The 23,642-nt window shown below is 38.4% G+C and overlaps 1 protein-coding gene across 3 annotated transcripts in view; it reads right to left on the reverse strand.

The window, feature by feature from the left end:
- ERBIN (erbb2 interacting protein) overlaps positions 1 to 22,582 on the reverse strand; it is a 121,224-nt gene extending 98,642 nt beyond the window's left edge. For 2 of the 3 annotated variants that reach the window (XM_058044647.1, XM_058044646.1), the window contains exons 1-2: positions 21,891 to 22,070; positions 2,605 to 2,716 (exon numbers count right to left, since the gene is read on the reverse strand). The gene's annotated coding sequence lies outside the window, so the exon portion shown is untranslated. Of the gene's footprint in view, positions 1 to 2,604; positions 2,717 to 21,890; positions 22,071 to 22,351 lie in introns of those variants that run through there. The other variant, XM_058044648.1, reaches the window with a different exon arrangement.
- Between the last annotated feature and the right edge of the window lie 1,060 nt (positions 22,583 to 23,642).

The raw sequence follows: 23,642 nt of genomic DNA on the forward strand, positions 1-23,642 counted from the left end.
CATCCAAAATAAAGAAGTCACAAGAATACTGAAGGGATAGGATACAGAGAATCCTTTTTAGTCAACGCGGCTTTCTTTATTCAGGTGGAAGTCTTGATAGCAAGACAATGAAATAGGAATTTCCTTAACTAACTGTAATTACATCGCTTCAAAATTGCATCCTTAAATGAAGCATTGTCAGAAAACAAAATACACTCCAAATACATCAATAAACAAGCTGCAATACACTGTAAGAGTGAAGATTTCAGAGCGTTGTCAAATTCACCTATCAGACAATTACAAATAGTTAAAAAGTAAAAAAACTCTGACAACTTTTAGGCTTATGTTTCTTTCATGTACTTTGACTATTCTCAAGTAAAAACCTGTCTATGGTTTCTATTTCCATCTCAAATTTCAGTACCTGTAAATACATGTTGATACATTATGTTCACATTTGACCTAAGCATTTAATATTGTGCTATGAATTCAGCAGCTTGACAAATACAGCAACTTTTCCAGAAACCTACTTGATACAAAAAGCTTTTGAGAAGCTGGAGAACACCTACCAAATTGGCATTAAGAGGCCTCTAGCCAAGATGATCACAAAACATGAAGAACACTTACTAGATCTTTTGTAATGCCTACAGCAAATTTTTCATTACAACATGCTTTACAATTCTATTAAAGATATGTATGCAGCCACAAGCTTATCAAAAAGCATTTGCTTCACAATCCTGTTCTTTTTAGCAGGTAGATATTCTCTTACCCCAGTAAAGACTCATTAATCAAAGCTGCTAATGAATCAACTGTTAGGAGTGAAAAGGGGACTAAACTTAAGAGCAAACTATTGCAAAGCAAGAAACAAACTTTACATTTAAGCATACCATTTGAATTACCCCAGTAATACTGAAGTGTTTCCAAGTTAAAACAAGCAGATTCACAATGAAACTAGGATTATAAAACAATGTTCTAATTTAACATAAAATTATTAGCAACATTTAAATATGTGTATTTGCCTATTATCTTACACATATTCAAAGTTACTGAACAATATTAGTAGCATAAAAAAAGGAAGAACCTCCTCTAAATCCAAGCTGTGCACTGCTGCCTGAACTCTTCCACTTTGGGGTTAGCTTGGCAGTAGCAGCTTATTAGAAGTCCCAGCCTATCCAAATGATGAAATTGTTTCTCTTTTGTGACAATTTTTTCCACAATATCATTCTCTAGTCAGAGAATTATGAAACAAATCTCCCAAGTTTAACAGAGAAAAATTGCACTTCTTAAAATTCTGTAAACAAGGATGTACAGAAACAATTTTGAAGCCATCACACAGAACATCATTATATATATATATATATATATATATATATATATATATATATATGGTTTTCCTCTCAAAAACAGAATATGCTCCTCAAAATCTAACTTTTTTTCATTAAAACCCACTCTATCCTCATGAACTCATTTTCAAGTAAAAAGTTCCTACACCTGGTAATGTCTTTTCACAATTTTACCTAATTAAAGTATCGTGACTTCTCTACTTTCAAGCACATAATTTCAGCAATTATTAAGCATTTAAAACATTATTTTTGCCATAAAAATATTTCCTCTCTCAAAAGTCAAACATTTTGTGCGGCTAGTTACACATATTTGTGGTGTGTTCTAACTATATTCTTGAATCAGAGCAAAAGATGGTGGGAGCAGAATAAAAAAAATGCATTTGCTCAATGCTCCTTATGAGGACTAAGACAGTATATTATCCTATTCCAGTACATACTGTAATCTATCAAAGACTTTTGTGGCACTTCAATTAGGGACAAAAATTGGAAAATAAAAAAAAAAACCATATCATTCTAGGCAGTTTTTCCCTATTGTGCTATGACCCCTTTCTGAGCATCTATATGCATCTGTTATTAAATAATGCAATGAAAATTAAGTTTAAAAAAAAATCCTTTCAGTCTTAGCCCATCCTAAACATACCGCAAACAAGTATATAGAACCAGAACAGTATATGCATGCAAATGAAAAAAAAAATAGCTGACTCCCCCAAAACAACACAAAAACCAAAACCAAAACAAAAAACCCCAAACAAACAAACAAAAAAACAACAAAAAAGCCAAGCCAACCCAAATCACTCTAACCTTTCTCTAGACAGAACAACAGCATCTCGTTAGCTTATGCAGGGCAGAAATACTTCTTTAAAATAATTTTATTTTTTGCACAAAGCTACCTGAATACATTACCATAAAATGGGTTATGAATTCAAAGTAAGCAAAAAATACAGAAAAATAGAGCAGATGCAATGGAAGTCAGTCTACAGAAGTGCTCACACAGAGCTGTACCGACTTTAAAGTACAGACCATGCTCTGTGACCCAAGTGCAAGAGACAGTACCAATACAGCGAATACCTCCAGCACCCCTTGAGAGAAAACAAACAATTCACATTTCTTATGCATCATTCCTACAAGCTACTGTAATACAAATTTAGAAGTTAAAAATTTGTCATTCTTACACGTGAGGGGGAGAAGATATTAATAAAACATTTAAGAGTGTAACTGAAACAAAAACTGTGTCAAAACATTCAGCTCCCCTTATCTCCTTTAAAGTACGTGGACAGTCACCTACCCAAATCACTCCACCACTGCCAATTTACACCCCAGGAGCCTGAATCAGCTTCTCAGCTAGGACCACAGATTCACCAGGACGCCGAACAGTTTATTAAACCATCCACATGGATCTGTGAAAGAGAATTAAGAAGTGTTTTCAAAATGATGGGTGTAAGTGGCCTTGCACAAAACTACGGCAGTAAATCCACACATTTACTTTGTTCTACACCAGAATCAAACATTGACAACACAGAAGCAGAAATATATAGCTTACCACAACAACCACCATTCTATCAACATTAATTTTTGTTCTTTGTCAAATCTGAACATAATGAAATCAGAAAAAGCAGTGCGTCAAAACACAGACAACGTAAAACTGATTATGGTCTCCTCCTTCTACGGCAGCCAAAACTGAAACATATACACTACTAGCAAGCTAGACTTCATAACAGCTCCCTGTTATTTGTATGAATGGAGTCAATTATCAGATTAATAAAATGTAACCAAAACCAACAAGCACTTATGTGCAGGACCTTGGCTGAATGACTTCCTCTTTAAGTTCTGGTGAATCTCCATCATGTTCTCTGAAAGAGAATCTATACCACCCACACAGACACAAAAGCTTCCACAGCCCTCATGGGGAAATAAAATTCACTGCAACAAATGAGTCTTTTAAAAAGCTTCAATTATTTTAACTGGACCTGCCAGCTGCCTTTCTTTTAGCTTAATGTCATGTTTTACTGAAGGTCTGCAGCCACAGCTATTGGCAAGAGTGGAGACAGTTGCTTACTAGTAGTTGGGTCTCTTTCTCAGAAGCTTACTCTGCCTGGTGAGCTTGTGTGGAATATTGCCATACACTCTGAATGTTGAGAATACCAAGTTTTAATATGTGGTCCTGGCTAGTAAGCCAGAATAAAGCAGTAAATCTAAGATGCACGTGTAACACACTCATGGTGTGTTACACATGCATCTTGGTCACATTTGTTGAAGATAGTTCAAATACAGCATCAAAATAGAGAAGAATGGTTTTTCATCTGTTTTATGAACAGCTAACACATCTCATCCAAAAGAAAAACTTCTAATAAATCTAGGTTTCTATGTTGATAAATGAAATCTTTCCCAAAAGAAGTTATTCTTCAGGAGATCAGATCCTGATTAGTTCTTAATACACAGTCACAAAACCGAGTTTTATGATTCCTCGAGTTTTGTGATTCCTAAAGCTTTTACGACAAACAGCAGCAACACAATTGCCAAGAAAATAAGAGTTTCTGCCACTGCCAGAACACTGTGAGATTTAACAAACATGAAGCATCCATAGAAATACAGCTGTTCAACATATCTTAGCTACCTTTTCCAAAACATAGGTTTTATCAGCTCCCCAGGACACCCCAACTAGAAATTGAAAAATGCCACGGTTCATGACTGCACTGCTACTTTCCCGGCCTTCTCAGGAATAAAAAAATTGGGCTGCTGTCCCTTAAAGCAGTGGCTCTGAATTTTCCTTCTAATTTTTTCCTACTGCATTCCTATCTATAATCTATAAAATTCTTGCATGGCTGAAAATACAAGCATAAGTATCACATTATATCAAGTTCATATCTAGCCACCAACTCCCTTCATACACACCCTGTTTAGGAACTGATGGTCTGTGATGTAAAGCCTGGAACAGCTTTCTTAGCTTCTAACTAAGGAGAGCTGACTAACTTCCCTCTGTCTTGTCTTGTGATCTTCCAGAGAAGATTCAGTTCAATTTGAGATGTAAATGGCACCTTTATAGATACAGAATGGATTGTTGAATATGCCATCTCTTCCAGTTTACCTATTCAAGCTTATGACTACCTGCAATCCATGATACAAGCGCTTGGTACTGATGTGGACTCCAAAAGTTAGTAGCTGAGGAGGAGTAAGAATTTCACATATCATTAGAAGAAAGACCTTTGACACTTCTCCTAATGCCAGTATTCCACACAACAGGGTAACTTAGAAAGTAGAACTAAGGCTACAGTCTACTTCTGGCTTTTTCATTACCAGAGACTTGTAATTTTTAATTAAAACACACTACCTAATTAGTATCAATTAGTATCAACAAGCCAATTCAACTCAATGCAGACAATATGTTGGAGTTTTTGTGGCTGCAAAGACAATTAGGAGAAGAATCAACTTGGATTTTATTCCACTATCACACTTGTGAAAAACATGCTGCATTTCAAAAAAAAAACACTTAATAAACAGAATAATTTTTTCCCGTTTTACTGTACCTAGTCGCCTGTTACTGTTATTCTATTTTTTTTCAATATATGACATGAATGATCAGGGTCTGCTTATCTACATGAAATTTCATTGCAGTCCTGTGAAAATGTAGATGTGGTTAGTACTGCTATCAAGTATGTCAGAGTTTGCAAGAACATATCCTAGAGTCTATGCTAAAATAACTGGTAATATTACATTATAAACCAAGGCTATCTATCACTTTGGCTAAGCTTATTGGAAAAAAGTTCCAGATGGAACACCACAATGGACACTACTTTCATTTTCAGACAGAGCAAAGAAGCATCATCACACCACTATATCTGGAATATAAGAGAAACTAATGATAGCAGTGAGCAATGGAAAAGATAGCTTAAAGCAGCCAAATTAATTTAGAAATATTCTACTAATAGATCTTTAATACTGTAAAAAAGATTAGTTGAGATATTTATTAAGTCACTTCTACTGCAGATCAGTAGATCTATGCATAAAATCTAACATTTTGATTTCACAATGATCAGGAAAAAAAAACATTTAGTATCACAAGATTCTTCCCCTACATCTTCTTCATCTACCATGACAAACTGAAAAATGATATTCAGATTTTTTTTCAAACTGAAAATAAGTTTAGCTGAATCCAAAGTGCCAAATAAGAAAAATAGGAACTTATGAATATATGGGCATAATTACTAGCAGTGCACATATAAAATCAATACTTTAGCAATTACATTAATGCAGTTGGTCATGAACTGAAAAAAAAGTCTCCTCAGTTGCCTTCTGAAAGGAAGCAAATAATTTGTATTTTTTTTTCCATTAAGTTGAACAAACAGAGGATGCATATAATTACAGGTAACATAAAAATTAGCCTATATTAGAAGAGTTGTTTTGAAAAAGTTGTAAGTAATAATTTGCTGTAAAAGAAATTGTTTTGATATGTATTTATTCTACTTTTAAAAAAACAGAAGTGCTTAAACACACTTGACTACTATTGTTAAAAGTGCTAAAAGATAATCTGGTTATTAGAAGTCGGGTGATTAGCAGGAGAGGGCATCAACTAACAGATACTTTGTGAGCTGAAGTACTTGATGTTGAGTAGCTGACTGATTTGTATGCAACCTTAACACTTAAATTCCACATTGGATCCTAAGGTCTTCTCTAGATCAATGACTCAAGGAGAAGTGTAGGAAGAAACCCATTCCAGCAGTACATAATAACCTCACTAAGCTCAGCTTCACTACTGGCTATTATTCCAGCATGCAAGGCTCACAGTTCAATATTCAAGTGTCAGGACTGATATCAGAAAACAGAGGATCACAGAGAGAGAATGAGTAATTTTTATGGATCTTTAAATATTCTCCCCCACAACCCTGTCTTATTCCAAGATAAAGAGATATAAATACAGGCACATACACCCAAAAAGCAGTGTTCAACTTGCTTTCTAACCACACAGCAGAACAAATGTAAAAATACATAGTTATCTTTCACAGACCTTTTCTGCCCAGCATTTTATCATATGCCAGATGCACTGAAACTAAATGCTGGTCCCTCAAAATCTGGTTCTCCCCCAAAAGCCCAAAACTGCAGCATCAAAAAAAGGAAAAAAAAGTCTCTGTGTTTCAAGTGGAAAAAATGCAGGAGAAAGGTAACTCTAAAACCAGTAAAAGTGAATGCAGTTGATAATATTTCAGTCACGCATTGACTTAGAGGGGGAGGGATTAATGCAAACATGAAACTGTACAAAAAAAAGAATTTACTTGCCTTCACATTCAATTTCAATTTACCACACTCTAGATTCTTATTGCAGATAGAGTCTCAAAAAGTAAACACGTGAAGGAAACACAAAAACAGGTGCAACTTTTTTCCATTTTAATTTGCAAGGTCAACAGACACTTCAGTATCTTAATAACTAACTAAACTATGAAAGCATTTAAAAAAAATCCTAGTACATTTTCAATCTGGGGGTGTGGGAAGGAAATTAAACTACCAACCTCTGCATCACATTTTCAAAATTCCAGTCCCAAAGAAATTAATATCATTATACTAGCAACTCTCAAGTATGCAGAAGATTATCATTCAGAAACTACCTTCAGGAAGAATTCAGTATCTCCAAATCCTGCACAGCTTAATCTTGTACTACATAATTTGAAAGAAAAAGCCTAATACATAAGTTATCTTCCCAATTATAAGGTTCAAGAAAATTTGGGACTTAATATAGTCTGAGCTTTTTTTCCACCTTTGAACCCCAGAAAAATAAATTATCTTATAGCAAACACTATTTCCCCTGAAATGCTACATCAAATACTTATCAATCAACCAGAAGATAAGGTGCTGTTTTACAGATTAAAGAGCAGGACAAACAAATAGACAAGTGCTGTCATGAGAAATAGCTTGACTGCTTAAGGATGTGTTGAGAACTATCCGTTGATGTTTGATGCCTTAGGATTCCAGTAAGCAGGCAGGGTACAGCCAAGATATCAGAAGTAATTGCTACGAACACTGGTGGGCCTGGAGAAGGAAAAAGTCCTCACAATTCAGTTTAAACATTTTTCATGTGATGACTCTAAGAAGTGCATTACTAAGGGAGCAATTTAAACTCAGATAACAAGAAATAAGTTTTAAACTCACTAGTGCTTTAACAAACCACTGCACTCTAGTCTCTCCAGAGAAGCAGACATAAGCAGAGTATCAGTCTTAAAAAGTGGGTAACAGCACAAATACCAGCTCTTTCTGTTCACTTCATGCCCATGAGTGCCACCTCCTCTCTAATATAGGGGCTTGGCCCTTCTAGAAACAGGAGGGAAGACAGAAGTCACCTGCATTTCATGAGTGCAGTACAGTCAAGTAAGGCCACTATACATCTATACATGGCTGCTCATTACAGACACGCAGCACCTCCACACCCAGCTAGCAATCTTCCTGGAAGATTTGAGAACGATGAAGCTAAATGTCCTCTCTTCTTCCATCCTCTGCCCTCTAAATTATCTTGCACTTTCAATTTTTCAATAAAGGTGTTTCTATCCTGCCCATCTGAAATTGAAAGAGTAAAACATCATAAAGGCATTACATACTCTAAGTGACAGACATTTCTAAGGCCATCATTTTGTCATAATATATAACATATGAACTTGTTTACTAATCATACCAACTGCCCATCACCTGTCCATTCTCCACTCACACTAGCCTTGAGGTCTAATCTGAAGGAATAGCATGCCACATTCAAATATAGTTGACCTATAAATTTCTATCAAGAGATTCCTCTAGATAATGAAAAACACAGTGCCACAGAAATCCCAACTAACTACAGAGGCGAGATACACAAGTCTCAAAAGCAAGTGCTCTGAAACATAGCTTTCAGGAGGAAAGGTCTTCACTATTTCTTCTCCTTTTCCATGGACCATTCCTGCAGCAATTAAAAACCATTTTACAGAGAAACATTTAATTTTCAGCCTACTGTCTCAAGTCTAGAAGTCAATCTGCCTATGGCAAGAAAAAGATGGGAGGTGGTAGACTATAAATCTGCTGAAAAGGTGTAACTGGGTGAGTATCTCAAGTTTTTAACTGCACTTTCGACTTTCATGTATTATCAAGGATCAAATCACTGATGATGAATAGCAACATTTATATTTATTGTGGGTAAGTGGAAAACGATTCCAAATTAGCAACTGGAACTCAAAAGGCAAGTCAATTTCATAATGCAAAATTCAAACTACAACCTGCTGAAGAGTAATCCCTGCTTTTCCCTCACACCTGCCTTTTATTAAAGCTAGGGTTTTCTCAATCATGCTGAAAGTCTAATCAGTAACTGATCCAAAAAGCCTAAATCTGCAAGACACTGAGAAGATTTTTTTTTCATTTAGATCAATTTGCTCAACAACTCACTGAACTTCGGTACTATGTCTCCACCTTCAATACCTTGTCTTCCTTCTGATGCAAAGAACTACACTGGAAACAAAGAGGAAGTGTGCAAAGCAGATGCAGCAGAATGCAAGACTAGACATTTAGCCACAGGCTTTTTAAATTAAAACTCCTTTAAAGTAAAGGTAATAACTTCATTATTACTGGTAATTTTTTTTAGTACAAAAAAGATGTACCAAAAATATATGCAAGCATATTTTAATGCTCACAATAGCATATGTTGATGGCAAAATTCATTCATGTGTGTGACATTTATAATTTAGTCCACCTTGGATTTATACTTTTAGTGGAGGGGGCAGGAGGGAAGAATTTAAAAAAAAAATTAACCATTATAAATATCTACAGGCAACCAAGAAGCACGGATACTCAGAGAATCCAGTGAACAGTTTGGTCCAGACACTGACTGTACCAGTACTTTTTTACTCTACAAAACTGAAAGAAATATTCACAGGATGTGGTCGGAACTTCAAGACACTTGCTCAGCAAGTGCTGTGCATGTTTTTGCAACAAAAAGTCAAATACTTGCCCACAAAGCAATGCTTTAAATTTAAAAGAGACTTGAGGGAATGAGAGTAAAGCACACAAAAGTATTTAGACCATCATCCCCAACATGGTAAGATCAAAATTTACATACACTTACTTTCTTTTAACCAAAACAAAAACTATTTATAAATTCCAAAGTGACCAGTACAAGGAGGTGTTTTGCAAAGAAGCACTATTGAGAGAAAGTATTGGTTGTTCACTTTGGCTGAATATTAAGGTTTAAAAAACATTTAGAAAAATCTTCAATTAATATCAACCTGCAACTCAAACAATAAATAGATACACTGAATAGATTTACAAAAATTGATATTTATATACACAACAGTGCCACTGATCTAGATGTATCTTTTATGTGTCTTACTGTTCTTAAAATGTAGTGAAGATACATAAAATGCAGTTCAAGCTTCCTAGAGCATCAGAAAGCTGCCATTTTCTAGCGGCATGATGGCATGGCCATGATGACCATCACTTAGAGCAGAATGAAACCTATTTCCAATCTTGGCGGTAAAGGTGATTTGTCCTAAATCATGTCCACAAAATAAGACATTTTCTAATAGCTTTCAGATGCTTGGATGTAAAGCAAGGCTAGTAATTGCTATGAATAAAACCAGTCTCTACACTGCGCCCAAGTTTCTCATTTAAATTCCTCTTCTACAGCCCCTCCTACCAACTGATTAACTCAGAGCCACCCATACCACCCACCTCAAAAACAGACTTAACAGTAAATCTTGATGAGAAGAAACAAACAAGTTTTTGTCATTAAACAGAATTCTTCCATGGTGCTGTCTACTGGCTTGCTCGCAAATCGACATTAACAAGGTCTTAGAGAGCCTCAGGAGAATGGACATATTCAGGAAGAAACCACAAGAAAGAATGAAACAAAAGTGTAACAGTCAATATGCTTTTAAAAGTTACAACAGTCATAAGTACCGGTTAATTAAATCACAGACTAAAATTAAGTTACAAAGTACCTCAAAAAGAAACAAAACAACCAAAGATAAAATAATTGTTTACCGGAGAGGTATAAACCAGGTATTTACAATGAACAGCGCAGGAAAATCTTGGAAAAAAATTGGAATAAATGCCAAGGAGGGGGAAAAAACCCTGTAGATTCCATAGCATTATTCATCAATTAAAACCAGAAATGGCAAGTGCTTTGATGACAGTTACAGTTGGTTAAAAAATATGAGAAAACACTATGATAGTAGCAAGTCCAACTTGAACCCAAGTCTGTGAATTAATTTCCAGGTCTGTTTGAAAATCAATTCCTGCTACTTGCACTCTAGTAAGATTCAGCTTGGTAGTTCACACTGAAAATGTCAGCAAACCAGGTCAGACTTAATAGAATTAACACATAGTTCTAAGGTGCAGGGCACGAGGAACACCCATAGATACTCACGATAAACCTGAAGTACATTTCAGATGCACTAAAGAACAAAAGGAAAACATACATGGGAAAACATTTCTTTGTGCTACTACTTCTGGTACTTCCTACACTTCAATAGCTAGACTACTCCTGTAGCCACTGATAGCTGGGAGACAAGCAGCAACACTGGAATTAACTGTGCTTGAACAGGTATGGCCTCTCTGTCGCTAACAGGACCACTACTCCTTCACGAAACACAAAATTTGGTGACTAGAATGAAGATAAGCACCAAACTTCAAAGAAGAACAAAGGCTGAGGAGGAGGAAAGCCCATGTGTGCCTGAAAACACATCTATAAACTTTCTCATACCTATCCCAAAGAAGGCTGAGACCAATCAGACTAACACACATCACAATCAGGGAAGGCAGCTAGACTGCCAGAATAAATGCAAAAGCAAACAATAACCCAGCTGGCTTGAACCAAGCAATAAACCCAGCTGGCTTGAACCAAGATACAAACAGGCAACTCCAGAATTTGTCTCATCTCTCAGTATACAAGCAAATCTTTAAATAGTGGCACCACTACCACTGGACAGCTAAAAATCTCAGAGACTAGAATTTAAACCAGAAAACAAACACAGCAGCACCTCCTTTTTCAACTCAAGAGACATGAATGTATCATGCTTCCAGCCCAACAGCAGTTATGGCCTCTGCTACAAACACTGCTTCATATTAAGCTACTTTATTATTAAATGCTTGTTTCAAATAAATCTGTGCCTTCCACAGCTATGGAAGTAAAATATTTGCCCTCTCTTCTCTTTCAAGGACCTCTCATTTCTTACACAAGACTGAACAGCAATTAGGATGTTATGTAAGTTAATTTACTGAAGTTAATTTTTAACTCCATTTCTAATCATAGGGATTGAACAAAAAACAGGGGGAAAATGACATTCAGAAAGAACAAGCAACATTACTTTAAAAATATACATACTTCATTCCTCTGACCTAAAGAGGCTTTTAAATTATTTCAGATCTGTAAAAATTGTGCAATGTACTAGCTAGAAACCAATCACATGAAATTACACCTTTTTGATATACATGTATTTTTCTGTCTATGCACTTTTTAATACTTTTGCCTTCTAACTAGGAGAAATAAAAATGAAATCCCACCTACTTTGCCAACACAGAATAAAAAGCAACAAAATGCTTGGCCTTGGGCTTGTGTCTTTATAATAATAAAACCCTGCAATATTTGGAGCTATTAGTTGTAAATGTTCTTACTCCTTGTCTTGAGAACTTGTTAGAATTAAGACACTGAACAGCAGCAAAATCCTTCACTGGTTATTTTTATCAACCATGGTTTTCTGCCTGCATTATCAAGCAATTACATACTTCTCTCAGTGCTGTAAAGAACACATACACCACTAGCCTTAGAAAAACCAACTAACCAAACAAACAAAAACCCCCAAAAAATAAAACCAAAACCTCAAATGAACCCAAAAAACAAATCACCCACCAAAAACCTGCATACAGTGCACAGACCTAGATATACAGGAGGAAAATATAATTATTGTTTTCCTATTCCTTCACTCTTATTGATAGACTCCTGGTTTCAAATTCCAGCTATGGCATATGCAAAACACAGAAAAAAAGGGGGATGGGGAAAACAAACAGTAGTGAAAATGCTAACAGTGTAAGTCAGCAATTGGTAGTTAATACCATCCCCGATACAAAAAGCTCTTTTTAAGCTCTTAACTCATGATATAAAATAGGTTTGAAAAACCTAATTACCACATTCTGTTTCACATGACTATGGTATTTTTATTCGTTTGACATATGCTGCTTCCTGAATGGATTTAATGTATTTTGGCATTCCAGAACAAAACTGCTCTCAATGTTTGGCACTTCATGTACAATGCAGCCAGGAAGCCACTCCTTAAGACTATGCAGCCATCTGCAGCAGACACCAAAGGTTTTTGACAAGCAAGCTGCACTGCTGTAAATATGCAGTATTTCAATATAAAAGAAAAGTTCTCATCTATTAATCAGACTCCGCACATAATTGCCTGCAGATACATTCAGGTGATCTGCAACATAAAACATGTCAGCACAGAAACCAAAAAGGGAAAAATAAATTTTAAAAAGATACTATTTCTTATCAGAAGGTTACTGATTATTTAAATGCTTACTAAATTGTAGAGTCTACACATAAAAAAAAATCCAGTCCCTGATGCCCTGCTTTACATGCACTCTCCCTCAAAAATGTAATTCCCAGAATTCCTACCAAAAGCTAGGAAGGATCAAACAACAGAGGTCAGAATAGCACAGCAGGCGCAGAACACTTGAGATACAAAGTAAGCAGATGTTGGGTACACAGGAGGGGAAGGAAGAACCACACTCAAAACCCTCTAGCTAGTAACTGCTCAGAAAAACAAATCCCGACATGTTACATAATTCAATCTATGGTAAAGGGAAGATAGATGGAAACACATTCATAGATCAGAGTTCAAAGGAAGTACATGGGAGTACGTATATTCATTTCCCATTTTTAATTTGGCAGATTTAAAAAAAAAAATCATACCAAAAACTACAAATAAAAATGCAACCCAACATCTATAAGACTATACAGTGCACTAATGCAAGTTACTATTTGAAGAGAAATTGTATATAGAACTGGACTTCGATTTTACTTTATAATTCCTCCTCCTTTAAAGAACACTTCTGTCTGTCTTCTAAGTGTTATCCACTTCATCAAGCCAGTTTGGTTTTTGTTCTTACATGTTTAGTATAAAATGGTAGTAAAAGCAGAAGTCTTTATTCATAATGCAGCTTTAAAAACAGTTTTACTTTATCACACCTTTTTCACTAAAATAAGGAGTGGCTAGAATAAGAAGTAGCCACTATTTTAAAAAAAGCAAAGGTTCAAAAACCAAAACAGAAAAAAGTTGTATTTTCCAGACTCTAAGCATCTTGTCCCTCTAGTTTATACAATAATTATGCTACATATTATGTCAATATTACACTCGGCAGTTTTACAACTTACTGTCCTGGACATACAAGGGAACCCCTGAAGGTACTTACCTCTGTCTGCTGTTTTTCTTTACATTAATTTTAACTGATACATAGATCCCAACACAGGCCACTCTGTTGTCACTGTCTTCTGCAGTGATGCAGAAGAACTACTCCTGTCTGCATTGGCTGGAGTTCTTTCTAACTACAACACTCTTCACATCTTCCATGTGGGTAAGCACCATTACTCTTGTCCTCTATTTACTCAGCTTTTCTCTCACAGTGCATGTTTGATTTTTGCCAATTCATAATCTTGCTTCACTCCCAACACAGTGATGAAACATTTAAGTCAGCATTTTTGTACTATTTTTTTTTCTTTAGTTAGTGTTGTGTTCCTCCAGGTGAATGGATGATGATTAAAGAAAAGAGAGCTGTTATGTTATTTTTATTTTACTCTATCAGACATTTTGCAGATCACATAAGCAACTGAAACAAAAAAAAAAGTAGCAGGCTATTCTTGAACAGCCTTCAAAGTATTTTGGCCTCTTTAGATAGAGAAGAACAAGAGTGCCTACAATAAAACTTTTACTAATAACTTAGAATTTAGACAATTAATATATAAAAGTACACTTTTTCTTAAAAGTGTTGTTTTCAATATGGATAATAAATTCACTATTGGAAGTCAAAAACAAGCCTTTCACCTCACAAGAGATTTAAGATATATAAAAAGAGCCTCCTTTCTCATCAAAATGCTAATTATAGCCTCAAAACTGAATTCAAAGTTGATTTAATAATAACCCAACTTACAGTGTTACTTAACTTCTGACACCCAGGGCTTTTTTCACCCAGGGAAAAAGTGACTAAAGAGTACAATGCAGAAATTTCAGAGAATTTCATAGCTGTGACTTCAATTAATTTGAACTGTCCAATGCGTCCTTCAGACTTCTCAAAGATTAAAACCAAATGAATACAAAACTGACGAAAATGAGTAACATTCTGATTTTGAGGGAAAGTTAGTCCTCAGCAAATATCTCATGCTCTGAAGCTGAAATTTAAAATCTGGAAATTTAACATCTGTGGAAGGATGTGTGAGCTACAAATCTAAACTGAGCAAACACATATTTAAATTCAGTGGAAATAGGCAGGGATTCGCTCCACAGACAAGAGAGTTTTTGTAAAAGGGTAAGGAACAATCTGTTGGTTCTTCACTGGTTAGTTTATGTAACAGGAGAAGCAAAGTAAGAAAAATAATGATTAACAACACATTTCTCTCCCACTCTGTAACACTTTGCTCTAACCTGCTCCATTGACAATGCCATAATCTTTCCCTTGACACACCACCACCCGCTGCTGCAAAACCAATTCAGTAACTGATATCATGAAAGACTACAGGATATTTGATATGTTGACAATACATCTCCAACAGATCCCACAACTTCCCACAGAAAAATCCCACAGAAATTTTTGCCTGCTTCACTGTCTTCTCGTAAGAACAGCACTGCAAAACCACAGAATAATGCCAGGATCCTCAGCATTTTTTCTGCTTTGCTTCAGTAAGGGAAAACAAAATAAATGCTCCCTGAAAAATTGATAAACTCACTAGATAAATAAAAAGGAAGAGTAAATTAACCTCAAGTCTATTAAAATCAATTTTAAGTATTTCTTGCTTTTCTAGTACTTTTATTACTTAAATTTTCATTTAGTTAGATGAAATACCTGGTACCAGACCAAAAGCCTTAACATATAAATCAACAGTAAATCACTGGAAGAACAGGATTGTCTAATAGCCACAGAAATCCCATGCTCAGGAAAACAAAACTCTCCTAAAAAACACAAGTAAGATGCACTATAGAGAAATAATATTATACTAAAATAGTAAAGCTCTGAAGATTTTTTTTCCCCTCATATCAATGTTTCCCATCTTATCCATCAGGATCAGAGACAGATGGATTGAGAAATTCTGAATTCCAACCGATTCTCCCTCCTTGTCACATTCTGAGAAGATGGTTAAAGAGTAATTTAATTACATCCTTTTTTGTCTCTTCTAACTTAGTGTCCTTAATATTTGTTACTTTGTTTTTAACAGTTTCCCAACACCCATATGTGAACCAACAACAGTGATCTGACAGAAGTCCTAAGTAAAATTGTAGGCTTGTTCCAAACACTGTTTTCTACAGCATTGCACACTCAATTCCCTTGGCCTATAACTCCTCCAAGATGTTTAAAGAACTCATTAATTACTCAGAATAAATCACCCTGTATGAGCTTACTACAGCAAAGCAGACATAGTAAAAAGACTGAATAGGTATGAACCAGGAAGAAGTGAACTTTTGAATTTTCCCCCTCAGTGATGAATTTTACTACCAATCCCCTAAAAATATAGAGCAGTTCAGAAATTAAATAACCAACAAAGCTCCAGGGTTAGCGCCACATATGATTTTGTGACCAGAAGTAGCCCAAAATGAGTATGTTCTCCTAAAAGGAGCTAACTACCAACCTCACATTCCAGGCCACCACAGACTAACATGCCACAGCAAGCTAACATACCAGCAACAGGAGACCAGTGAACATTATCTGCTGTCTGCACGTTCACTGATCCTCCTTCAAGTAGACCATCTCAAAGGCCAAAGTGGAACCTAAGTAAATTAAACATCTATCATACTCAGTAGCAAAAGCAGGGAAAGCAAGCATTTACAAAACATTTAAGTCACTAATGATTTAGACTGCTATGCTGACACACTTTTTCAGTCTAATTTTACTGAAAATACAGGCCTCAGTCTTGTAAATACCACTGCAGCCAAGCTTTTTTTTTGTTGTTTCATTGCACCATGAGAGCACATAAGCACATGCAGATTTTTTAGCAACATCTTCCCACAGACAAAAAAACCCTATAATTCCCAATAATAAATGTTCTCGGATACCCAGTTTCAAATACAAAAATTCATGTTATCTTCAGGGTTACCTGCAAGACAAAAGACCTGCAGAAACTTGATGTAATTGACAAATCGATTGATCTTCTAAATTATTACTTCTCCCCTCTGATAGAGTAATGGCGGGAAGACAACAGCCACATGGGGAAAAAGCAGCAGCTCTCAAACCTTAGCAGTCTATCAGAAGTCTTCTAGACAAGCCTGGAAACAGTTTCCACCATTCAAACACTTACAATGATTTCTGCAGTCATTCTAGATAACGAAGCCTGTGAATGACATTCAATCATCTGGCACTGTATTTCAGATGTTTCTGTAGGTGCACTGATATAGCTCAAAGCACCTATGCCCTCTCCTCTGCTTCTTAAAACTTGGAAGTTTTAGAAGGTATGTAGTGAAAAACGACAAGGAGGGCAAAGAATGCAGAAGAAATAATTTCTGCAAATGTACTAATCACATACCCCATATCACGGGACAAAGGAAGAACATGAAACTTCTCTTCCATAATTGTCTAAGGAGATGGAACCCCTTGTGCAGTTGCTACAGGAACTACTCATGCCAAGTGAAAGCTGAAAACTGGTGAGAAGACTCTAAATACAGCAGTAAAACTCAAAGCACATTACTTCAAACAAACAATACTGTCCTTCTGCATCTATCTTTAATGCAACACCAGAACTGCAAATATTTTCAATTTATTTATTTATTGGGATTGGAGCAAGGAGAATAGAACCCTGGCCACTTTGCAGGAAAATATCACCCACTCCAAATTAATACCTAAATTATAAATGTTTCACTTCAAGTATTTGTGACTTTTACTAATACTTCAAACCATCTCTGAGCTTTTTTTCATTTCTAAAGCTGGCTGCAGAAAACTGACACAAGAAGTAGCCCTTGAGCATTACAAGTTCACAGCAAGACAATTGCATTCCAACCTATACAAACCATCTTATCTAATAAAATTCAGCTTATGAGGCTCAGTTACCTTATAACATTATTACAACTGCCAGGATCTCCACAGCAGCCAAGATTGTTCAGATTGCCCTCAGACTGTGCTTAATCATCACTGTTTGTTCCTACGTGATCACTTAGTGTCAAGTATCTACAAATTCCTTCCAAGAACAGGAAAAAAAGGTAATCTACTTTTTAACTTAAACTTGCACTTTTAAACTTTTAACTTTAACTTTTTACCCTAGGCAGGACAGCAGCAATGCTGGTGTTCTCCAATATAAGTACACTTCAGTTTGATTTCATTTAGACCAAAGAAGAGGTTTGTTCAGTTTTATTTCTCAATTATGAGAAGTTACAATGTATTTTTGAAGGTGGAATTGCAGCCCAGTGTTGAAATATCATGCTTCTGAATCCCCTATACAGAAAGTACAAAGAGTAATAACTCAAACACTTGTACTGAAATTCAAGCATCAGAGAAACAAGTATCTTAAAAAAAGCTGACTTTGATGATGATGATGTTCCTTTGTATCCACTGAAATTCAAGACTAGGTTCCATCTGGGTCATCAAAACTATTACCAAAAATCAGTAAAAATAAGGAACTCCTTACCACCAAGGCAGTATTAAGAAGCAGGCATTCTTTATGTGGCTGGATGCACAAGAGGATATCTCCTCCAAAATACCATGCATGCTGAGAAAAACCTCCTGCTTATATACTATATTTTACATACATATTCATTGATTTCCTGGAATAAACATACATATGATAACCATTTCCCCAAAATCATTAACATATTTTCTCTCCCCTTTCCACATGTGTCTTTCTGTCCTGGGAGTCTCTTTGGTGGTCCCTGGTGGTCAGCAATGCCAAAGTCATAGCTGACTGCTTGAGAATTGGTAAAAGTTGGCACAACTGGGTTGGTTGCTTTCCAGTTCTTCCTAAAAAATATGTGTTGTGCAGTTCCATAGGCCAGTGGTTTTTGAAGAATAAGCATTGCATTAGCCCACCAGGTGCAAACAATTTTTCATCTGGCAACAATGAAGGCAAGCCTGCAGAAAAAGCCTAATTATCCTGAGATTACTATAAAAGAAAAAATCTATTGATTCCAGCATAACAATTCTTTCCATTTTAATTAGATAGGAGATACAATAAATCTCTCCTAATCAGCATCCTTATTTTGAAACCTTACATTTCTAAGATTTAACTCAACATCCAAACACTGTATTTTTAGTTTAATGTGAAAGCTGTATTTCAGTGAAGTAACCTTTCCACAGCTAAAAAAATCGTTTAAAAAGTCCCACTACCAATGGTTAAATACAGACTATTTACTACTCAAACTATCTTCAAATGTTTTCATTCTGATACGAAAAGTGTCTTTTGACAAATTGTTGAACTTACTCAAAAACTGACAAGGTAAAAGAGCAATGTTTAGAAATCTTCATTTTCTAGATAATCTTCTTAACTATTCTATTTCAAATGTCACCACAAACATTTGCATGCTCACATAGGAATACTGTCTACTATTCTGATGTCCGTATGAGTAACTCTTCCGCCAACTTCACTAGTAACTCATTTGGAAAAGGTTAGACTTCTAATTCCTCTACGTGGATTAAATGTCAGGCACTTCTTCAGTAGATCAGGTTATTCTATAGGGAGAATCTGCGGAAGGTATGACATACCAACTATTTGATCTTTACATAACATTTTCCCAAAAGGGTTTTCCTTTTTGCTTAGGAGCAGGAAGGACAAAAAGAAAACAAGAACGCAGAGCAGACAGACAGTGATTCATTACAGCCCTACCGGAAAGCCCAGCTGACGAATCTACTCCCATCCCCTTCTATTTCTAGGACCTACTGCTAACATGTGAGGTATAATGCATGTTACACATGTGCAAGCCTTTCCTTAGCTTTGATCTTCCAAGCATGGCTCTTAATGACTGGGACTAAAGACTCTCAACAAATTCCACCGAGAACAAATCATAACAGTTTTCTGAGACCACCAACTCAATACACTAAGAAACTATCCTTAGTATTTTCTCCACAGAGACCCTTTATCCATTCTATATGAACATGACGGGCAAATTGATACCCTACAGAGCTTTGTGTTTACACTAAGCATTGTCTACTATGCAGCTTATGCATAAGACAGATATATTCATATTTTACTAATATAATAATCATCTTAATGATAATCACATTCCATAGTATGCTATATACTGCAACTTCTCCCTCTTTGATTGCAAGCATACCTTCTTAAAATTAGCGATGTTTACTCAAGCTTAATTTAATTCATGAATAAGAACCAGTCAGGTAAAAAGAACGTTTCCCCAAGCCATCAACACACAGCTATAAAAGTGCTGTTTCAAGCACGTGAGCTACCATGTGTAATGTTAAATAATTTTGTTCATAATAAAAATACCTATGTCAGACTGATTTTTAGTTGTGACTGTTGATCTGAAGAAAAAACACATCCCTTCATGTTACTCCCAAACTATGTTAATGACATAATGGCATTCAATGATATAACCATGAGCTGTAAGCAGTACTGAATTACACTTTCATCATTAAAAAAGGGCCCTATCCATAGCTACCATGGTGACAAAACACTAGCGTAAAAAGTTGTGCCTCCACTACAAGGAACTATTCTTCTACATGGCATTGAAAAATATCAAGTGCATCATGAGAGACACAAAAGGCCTGAAAAGAAACAAAATTGCCTTGATTATGAACATACTGGTTTACAACTAAATTTGTCATGCACGGCTACAACTCCTCACCCTCCCCTCAAGAATCTCAAGTCATTATTGGGACTGAAACACTGCTCTGGAAAGGGATGGTTCTTTGTATAAGGATTACTCTATTCAGACTTTCTGCCAAGCATCAGCCACATAAGGAAAGCAAAGTTCACTGCCATTTATTTTGTCCAGATCTTTCTGATGCCTAAGAATAACCCTTACTGCTGCCTGGAAAGGTAAGTCTATGAATTGCAATTTATTTGTTATCAGCCACTGAACCTGCTTTAGGCATTTATATGTTAACATTTTTCCTTACAGTATATCAAACAGATCGAGTTGGATTATTTTGTCTTAAATCACTAAATTACTCCACGATGTTAAAGATCTACCTACGTAGGAGTGTTAAACATTTTGCACAGAAATTACTTTGTCCAAGACTCCCAAATACCTATACATGTCACACATTGGCAAGACTGAAGCATACACATCCTATACGACCAACATGTTGCTTGTGAGTTTCACAAACAGGAACAAACATTCCAGAGCTATGGTTTCTACCTCGTTCTAAACATTCACAACATGAGAAACTCCTTGCCTTCACAAAAGAACTAACCTATAATTGTCTCTTTGATGCATGAGAAGTAAACTTCCATCTAGTTAGTTGGTGTAACAAGCGCTAGAGGTACAAAATCCTACGCTAAAACTTCGCATTTAATTTGCCCTTCAGCAGCTTCGAAAAGGAGTTCTTCCAAAAATTAGAAAGGGGAAAGAGGTCACCAAAACCAAACAAGGCTACATTAACAGCTTCAATTGCATGCACTTTAAAAAGTCAAATAACTACCTATCTGCTTTGGTTTTGCTCTGTATTTTGTTTTAAATGAAGGTTCTTAAGATGAACTTTGCCAGGATCAAAATGCAGGACAGACTTCTGCTATACAAGCTGAAAAACAAGCAGTCCACTTCGTCGCTTTGAGAACAGAGAGGGTAAAGGGGAAGAAGACGGGTGACTGCAGCAATCGAAGGTGGAAAAACTGCGACATTTACAGATGACCAGGAGGACTTATTTTTATAAAGAAACTTAAGAGCAATCCTGAAGAAGTCCGGCCAGACACTAACTGATATTCCAGAAAACAAGGCAGACATAAGCACGAAGCCTCAAGAACTTGCGATTAAATAAAATATATTACCTCCTTTATGATATATTACCTCCTTTATGACTTTCTAATTTCTCGATAAGTTAATTGTACTTGCAGGGTTACCAAACGTTTTGGAAGGGAGGGAGCTGAAGAAGCAGTTACGCAGTCGAGCAGCTTCAGCTCAGTGCCTTCTCGGACCGAACAAAGAAACTTCTGTGTCCGATGAGATTAAAAACTTTCGGTCTCACAGACTCTTTCCCTGCCTCCATGAAACCAGCGCCTCGGTTCACAGGGGAGACGGGGAGAAATACAATGAGCAGTTAAACTGTGCAGGCCAAGGCGGAAAACAGAGACAAAATATAAAGGCCAAAAACAGGATATAAAACGAAGCCTGAACTCCTTGCTTTTTCTCCACCCCCTTCCCAGAGGAAGGATTTTTCTGTTGTTTTTGCTGCTGCTGATCCCAAGCCTTCCCTATTTACCTTAGCTGTCGGGGCGTCTAAACCAGATCCAGCAGGCAGGAGTTTCTTCCGACCCCAAGTTAAATCCAATCGAGTTTTCTTCTTCAGGGAGGGAGAGGCCAGAGAACGGGGAGAGGAGGAGAAGGAATGTTAGCAGCTTCAGCCGAGGACGAGGGAGTTCGTGTGCACGGGGAGAGGGCACCAGAGCAGCCGGGCTCCTCCCGGCCCCCGCCGAGCTCTGCCCCGCGGCCGGCCCCACGTCGCGCCGGCCCCGCCCGGCGGCAGCACCGCAGCGCCCCCCGACACCCAGCGCGGCCCGGCCTGGCCTGGGCCCGCCCGCCGCCGCCCCTCGCCCGCCTGCCCGCCCCCCCGGCGCGATGGGCACCGCCGATGCCCCCCGGCTGCGCAACCGGGGTCGCGCCGCCCGAGCGCGGCCGCCACCGCCGAGGGCTGAAGGGAAGCGGGATGGCCGCCTGCCTCACCTGCCCGCCGCCGCCGCCGCCCTCGCTCCCCGCCTCCTCTCGCACACTTCCCCCTTCTCCCGCGGCTTCAGCCTCCCGCCCCCCTCCCCGGCCTCGGCAGCGGGGGGCCGGGGGAGGCGGCGGAGCTGTGGGAAGGGGGAATGAACGTCGCGGGCAAACACGCGGCGGGGGGAAGGGGAGGTGGCCGCGGGCGAAGCCGCCGCGCCCCTGCTGCTGCTGGCGCCGCGCACCGCTGGCCAGACGGGGGAGGCACTGCAGCGGCACGGGGGGCGGAGCGGGAGCAGAGCCCGGGCCGAGACCTCGCGGAGGCGGAGGCAGGCGGGCGGGAGCGGGAGCAGCAGCGGCAGGAGCAGGCAGGCGCGGCGGGCGCGCCCACACTGGCTGTGCCGGGTGGGAGGAGGGACGGGCGGACAGCGCCGGGCGGGGGGCCGAGCTGGGGGAAAGCCGTGAGGGACGGGCGAGGCGGCCAATGGGGCCCGGCAGGGGCGGGCTGTGCAGGGGCAGGGCGAGGCGGGGCGGGGGGCGCCAGCGCGGGGCTGTGGCGGGCGCGGGCCGGCGGGAGGCGGGAGCGGCGCCGGGCGGGGGCTGTGTCTCGCCGCCACGGAATGGCTCCTCCCGCTGCTGCCCGGCGTGGGGCCTGTCCTAGTTTGTCTTCTGCAGGCAAGGTACGGGCAAATTCAGTCCTGAATGACAGAAGTTAACAGCTCAGCTTCGTTATTTAATGGTTGCGCACCCTCTGTGGAAAGCGCCGAGGCGCCGGCTCACGCCGTCAGGCGCTGCCTTTGCGCCTTCGTGGCCATCCCACCCCTGCTCCCGCACCTTGTGCTGCCTGACTCGGAGCTACCAAGGGTCTGAGGGAACGAGCACACCCAAGGGAAAAACTGACAGCCTCCACCCACGCTTTGGTGTTTGGGTGTGCTACGTTAAACTTGGATGCAAACAACAACCATTAAAATACTGCCGCACATATTGTCACAATGTTTCACGTAAACCCTGGAACACTGCTGTACTTTCCCTTCCAAGTATTTCAACACTGTCAGTACAATACAATGGTACTGAAAATGCGTGTTGACTGACAGAGTCATGTACAAATACATGCTTGAAAAACCGGCAGTGCATAGGTCACACGGCTTTGGTATCAGTTGGGTTTGGATTGCAGTAGTACAGTTGTGATCCAAACAGAAACAGTGGATTTCTGTTTAATTTCCTGGATTGTTTGAAATGGGTATTTGATAACCTGTTGTGTACGCAATATGCCATTTTAACAGTCCTGGAGCCTGGAGTTCTGCTC

The sequence above is a fragment of the Melospiza georgiana genome, chromosome Z, assembly GCF_028018845.1.
Source record: "Melospiza georgiana isolate bMelGeo1 chromosome Z, bMelGeo1.pri, whole genome shotgun sequence".
Classification (NCBI taxonomy): Eukaryota; Metazoa; Chordata; class Aves; order Passeriformes; family Passerellidae; genus Melospiza; species Melospiza georgiana.